The sequence below is a fragment of the Nematolebias whitei genome, chromosome 9 (assembly GCF_014905685.2).
Source record: "Nematolebias whitei isolate Nwh7 chromosome 9, NemWhi1, whole genome shotgun sequence".
NCBI classification, from domain to species: Eukaryota; Metazoa; Chordata; class Actinopteri; order Cyprinodontiformes; family Rivulidae; genus Nematolebias; species Nematolebias whitei.
In genome coordinates, this window is record NC_056506.1 from 11,654,366 (window position 1) to 11,660,755 (window position 6,390).

Below are 6,390 nucleotides of genomic sequence, written 5' to 3' on the forward strand. Positions count from 1 at the left end.
ATGATGGATGGATATCCATCCATCATCTTTATCCACTTCTTCCTTTTGGGTCACGGGTATCACTGGTGCCCATATCTAGCCATCACTGTGTGAGAGGCAGGGGACACCTGGACAAGTCTCAAGTCCATCACAGACAAATAATTCAAAATATATAAAGTAAACAAATTTCAGCCTACTATAGTGCCTTAACCTTTAACTCAACATAAAATAGACTTCAGTTTTTTTAACCATATTGCACAAACATTTGCTCTATTCTCAAAACTTAACCTACTATGAAATATACAGACTTCACAGTCTTAATCATATTCATTCATATTTCAGAATCAGAATCAGAATAAGCTTTATTATCATTGCAGTGAGATACAACGAGCACATGTACGTACAGTCATCCGAAAGATGGACGTAGTGCACAAAGCTGCTGCTATAAGCAGGGTCCTCTTATTATTCCTCAGAATAATATTTTTGCTTAGATGAGAAAAAGGACAAAACCATGAGGAGAGACAGTATTAATAAAAGATCTTTCACACCTTGTCCTAGACAGGGCACATTTTGAGGCATCAAAAAAACTACCACAGCATAGCACATAAATAGACGTGATACATATAGGCCGGTGAAGACATTGAATTTTAAGGGAAGGTCGTAGCATAGTCCAGAGCACCCCCCCCCCCCCCCAGCCAATGTCCAGATAAGAGGTATTATTTATCATCGCTCAATTGAGGTTCCGTCACATTTCCATGGCCTTGGGGTAGGGAAGGTGAGGAGACAGACAAAGCATCTTTGTTTTTCCTAAACATGCCAAGAGGAATTGAGATAAGTCTGCCGTCAAGGCCACAGTTTGAGTCAGGCAGAACTCGTAAATTGCCATGTCTGCCTTTTAAAGTCTCGCTGGTACATTTCTCTGATGGTAACTTCAAACAGCCTAAATAATTCCTTACGCCAAAAGTTGAGCTCACAGCTTTCTCCAAGATTATTCCCAACCATTCATGGGTGCTGCCAGAAAGTTCACAGTCCTGATAACAGCCTGCTCCAGCTCTGACGCAGCTCCACATAATTCAGTCTGAGTGCTGCCAAGCTTCGACATCCACACAAATTTGTAGACAATCCTGATTTCACCAACCCAAACAGCAAAATCCAGGGGTCATCATGAATCCAATTTGTTTCTGTCGAGGTAAGAGGGTCCTCCTTACCCTGACTCCTGTCGGAAGAAGTTGATCAATTTTGTTGAGAGATCAGCTGATCAAATCCTTCGAATTAGGAAGGTATGCAGGAAAAAAAAGAGGCTCTTTAAGAGTTCACAAGAAAAGAGAGCAAGCAGGGAGGCGGGGGAGACAGAACACAGGGAGACACGTCTGTCTTCACCGGAACACAGAGAGAAATTTGGTAAATCTTTAACAAAATTTTAAAACCTGAGCAAGTCTGCACAAAAACTCTTCTGAACTGTAATTTAAAACCATCTTGTATACTGGCTCCAGGAATGTGTCTCATCTGGCCACTCTTCAACCTGTTAAAAAGACAAATTGCATTGATTTTTGTATAACTCGTCTATTTAAGTTTTAGTTTAATATGAGAAAAAACAGTTACCCTTTGAGTTGAAGCTGCATCAGAGCTTATCCCACTTCATTCCTTGTTTCATGATGGAGTTGTGATGCTGCTTTATTGCTAAAAAACAAGCTACATGAAGTAATAACGTAAGTTGGGTTGAGCATATTAAAAATTAACCTAAACCCCTCATCTTCGACTGTCTGCTTGTAAATCCTCTGCAAGTGATGGAGTGGTAAATCTTCGCAGCCCTGCTTGGAGAATCTGCTGGAAGTTTGTTGCAGAGTTTCCTCGTGGCTGCTTTTCTTTCATTTTCCATGCATTTTGTCGTATTTCCAAAATACTGTACCACATTTTTATAATAATACATAAATAATAAAGTGCTATGTGTTGTCATCGTTGTATGTTCTGTTGTGTTTATTTCTCTTATTTCTCCACCCGAGCTCTGTTACCGGTCATCCTGCAGGAGGAGTCAAGACACGCACTGAGAATACAACAAACGCACCTTCAAGTTTACGAATATTTAATAAGCAAAGAAAGTCAGAAGTCACAAAGTCAAAAAGTCACAGATTCACAAGCATAAACAGTGGATTAGTTAAATGCAGTCATTATTTTAACATATTATTAATTGGATGCATCCATTAATCTATACGATATAACCTTATTAAGGAGGAATCTGAAGAAGACCGTCTCTCTGCTTCATCTGGCTGCCGCTTCGTCTGCTTTTTGCTTCGAGCAGAAAACTGCACTTTCTTTGTCTAAAAACAGGGCGTTCCTTCACACAGCAAAACTAACTTTTCACCGCGCGTTCTGATCCTGCTGTCATGGGATTGGCCAGTTTCAATCCAATCAAAAGTGTGAGACATCGTGTTACATTATGTAAATAGGAACAGACTTCAATCTGTGGGAGCCTCTTCAAAGTAAAACAGGAAGTGGGCCAATTTCAAAGTAAAACAAGAAGTGGGAGTCAGATTTCAACAAGGAACACAATCTTATTTCACAACAATTCCCCCTTTCGACCTCATCTAAAGAGGTCGACATCAAGCGGAAGAATATGCTTCTCTGCGCCGGCGTGGTTGCATCTCAAAATCAGAAAGTTCATAACCTCTGCGCATTAGGAGCTGACGAGCTATTTCAGGGTCCCGCTTCTCTAAAGTGGAAGTGATAAGACGTACTGACAGGGATCTCAGGCAGGGAATACAACAACATCCACATGTGATTAAAATAGCTGCAAATACTGCAATTGACATCAACATGGACACAATCATCTGCTTCCAGGGGCCAAACACTTTGAGGAACCATTCATCAAGAGGATTATCTACACCAGAGTGGGATTTCATCTCGTTTGAGAGGGTGCGCAGGCCTTCTAGGGCCCTAGTGACCTTACCGTCAGGCGCCGTGTTATTTGGTATAAAACTGCAACATAACTCACCAAACATACTACACACTCCTTGTCGCTCAGCTAAAATCATGTCTAGAGCCATTCGATTTTGTACAGCCATCAGAGAAGTTGGAGCTAGTTGCTCCGCTAAGCCCTCAACAGCGTCTCTGGTAAGGTTGGACAGACGCATGACATTGTAATGTATGTAATTTATTCGGTCAACATTTTTATTTGGTGTAATTGGGAAATATGCTGAAACAACAGGTAAATTTTCAAAACCTGTCGCAATCTGATCTACTAATTTGTGCTCATCAGGAACTCCCCGAGGGATTCCTATGGCATCAATATATGTAGTGGAGCCCACAGTGGGGTCAAAATTATGCGTTGAACGTCTCTTCCTACTGGGAGAGATGGAGGTGTCATTTAAAACTTCCAAACGAGGGCCAATCAAGGTTAACGATGCAGCTAAGCGTACTAATGCACACAATCCCACAGAATCCTGAGGGATATGTGTTAGTAAACGTTTACCACCACAATAATAATACAGATCAGCGCGAGCCACCTTACCCACACGGGTGTTGTCAGAGACATTTTGTTGCGTGTTATTACACCATTCATCCTGAATTTGTCCTAAGGCAACTCTTTTATTTGCAGTTGAGGTGTAATTAAAACAGTAATAGTCAAATCGTTCTACCGGAGTAAACAAGCCTAATTTGGTTATATTAGAAATAATTGGGAACACCTGATCTAATATAGTGCAATTCTTAGTATATTTTCTCATAGTCAGACTTAACATGCAATGAAATCCCCAAGCGTCCTCTAGGTGTAATGGAGCTGGCTGGGTGTACAAATTCGGTCGAGCTGCAGCACAAGCTACACATTCAGACAAAGAAGCCTGTCTAGCAGCCTCAGCGAGCCAAGCTAACCAAATGTTAGAGTCAGTATAGCCAGTGGACATAGCAATCACATCCACAGGGGTTAAGCTGGTATAGTCAGCACTATCAATTCGCATAGACATTGGGAGCGATGACTCCTGGGTCGGAGGAGGAGTAGGGTCTTGGACTGGCAACTCTGTAAGAGCGAGTTGTAACACCCGGAAAGGGTCCTTGCCAGCGACATCCGCGGCTACAAGCACATAAATGGGTTCCGTCACCAAGGTGTAGATCATCTCACGCTTTATTCTGGTTAACTTATTCCAAGTACGAACATACTGAAAGGACAATAACAAGTATCTGTTATTTTTTGCCAAGGTGGCATGCGCCCTCCACCAATCTCTGTAATTAGTCTGATGTCCAGACATATCAGGTTTCCATGATCCCGAATACAACGTGACATAATTCCACTCATGGCACCACGAACATCTGGATGGATTGGGACATGGACAAATATAAAAGGCTGCACTCGCAATACGGTAATCCGTACAATAAAACATGTCACAGATTGGCAGGCTTAGGGTAGTAGTGGTGTCTTTGGGATACTCTACTTTCAGCACCGGAAGGCCATACGCATCTTTCATGACTGTATGTGGTGTCACACTCCTTCGCACCCTGCCTGTTGCACCAGTCTGCTCACACTCTGGTAAACCGGGAATAATGCAGAAATATTCAAAAGAGAAAATGAGTGACAACACGATGGATGACAAAACACCTATCCCTATCACCACGTGCTTTGGTGGCCACCGGATTTTGATCTTGTAAACAGAAACTGTACTCAATAAATGAAGATGTCTCGCACAGCGACTTCCTCAGCAGACAGCCAGGCAAGCAGTTCCTTTAACACAAAATGAATACAAAATAACACTCTGTTAATATACTGCTTATAATTGATTATAGATATTTCTTTTTAACGTTACAAACTGAATATACTTATCACTTTCAAGCTAAGTTAATAAATGGATGCGCTCTAAATCAAAACTGCAATTAAAAGATAAGAGAAAAATGGTTAGTACACATGTCATACAATATTGTTACAATCACAAGTACTCAGGGCATACCCTGGGGTGCTCAGAGACCGTTCCTCCTATGTCTCTGAGTTTTCTTCGTGAAGTGTGAGACTCTAAGATGTCGTGTTTTTGTCGTTTCTAGGTGTCTGTACTAAATGTGGCTATTCCAGCACCCGGTGACCCACTCAAACTAAGTCCTTCAGGGCCCGCACGCAACTACACCAGGCTGCTTTGGTCTACCTTGACATGAATGTCCAATTTTACGACTTTAGATGGTTTCTGCCAGCTCTCTCGCTCTTCCTGGCTCTGAGGCAGGCGCACACTGGCTCCAGTGGTACCAAACGTCCCCCTTTCCTCTGAGGCGGACTGCGTGGGACATTCTCTCTGTCACCTGATAGGGGCCCGTCCACCTGGGCTCCTGCCACTTCCTTTTAATGACCCTCAGAAAGACCCACTCCGCGGTGGGGAGACCAGGTTCCTCTGGTCTTTCTGTCATGCTCTGTTTGTGGTGGACCTGCTGAGTAAAGTTAGACACTAATGCTTTTAACTCATCAAAGTATACCTTATGGTCCATCTTACGGTCCTCCTCTCTGGTCAGTGAGCATACGGTTGGTCCAGGAAAGGGTCTACCTGTAGTTAACTCATAGGGAGAAAAGCTAGTTCCATTATTAACAGAAGTGCTCACGGTCATTAAGGCAATTGGTAATGCTTCCACCCAGTTCAATTTAGTCTGTGCACAGATTTTGCCCAATTTTTGTTTTATATTCTGGTTCATCCTTTCGACCTTCCCTTGAGACTGGGGATGGTACACGGTTCCAAAAGCATGTTTTAGGCCTAACATTTTTTCCACAGCCTGCAGATCTGTGTTTTTAAAATGTGTGCCATTGTCTGATCTGATTTTTTCTGGGAAACCGTGTCTGGGGATATAATGGTTAATCAGAAACTTCACCACTGTTTTGCTGTCTTCTCTTCTTGCAGGTATGGCTTCTGGCCACCCTGTAAATGCGTCAACACACATCAATACATATCTGAACCCTTTAACAGGTTCCAACATATCAGTGTAATCTAGAATCACCTCCTGTCCCGGTCGGTGCAGGAGAGGAAAAGAACCTCGTTCAGGTTTTACTGTAGGCTGAATGTTGTACTTTAAACAAACGTTACAGGTGTCAACATATGCTGTTACCATATTTTTTAGATGAGGGTGCCACCATTGTTGAAGATTCCTTAGCATTTGTCTGCATCCCACGTGTGCTAATCCATGTGCTTCCTGAAATACTGCCTGTTTTAAAGTCATAGGCAAGATCCACTTCTGATTCGGTCCTATCCATACTTTAAACTCCCCTTTTTTCTGACCTCCTCTGTTAAACCATAATGTCTTTTCCTCTGGGGAGGCTGTAGTCTGAGCCTCTGCTACATTTTTCTCATCCCAATGATTCATTTTCTGACATTCCTCTTCCACTGTCACCATCTGGACTCTTGGCAAATAGCTGCTGGCTATTTGCCAAGAGTCCAGATGGTGACAGTGGAA

General features: G+C 42.5%; 1 protein-coding gene across 1 annotated transcript in view; it reads right to left on the reverse strand.

The window, feature by feature from the left end:
- Positions 1–6,390, reverse strand: part of LOC119414872 (E3 ubiquitin-protein ligase RNF31-like) — a 277,068-nt gene that overhangs the window by 234,954 nt on the left and 35,724 nt on the right. The window lies entirely within an intron of this gene.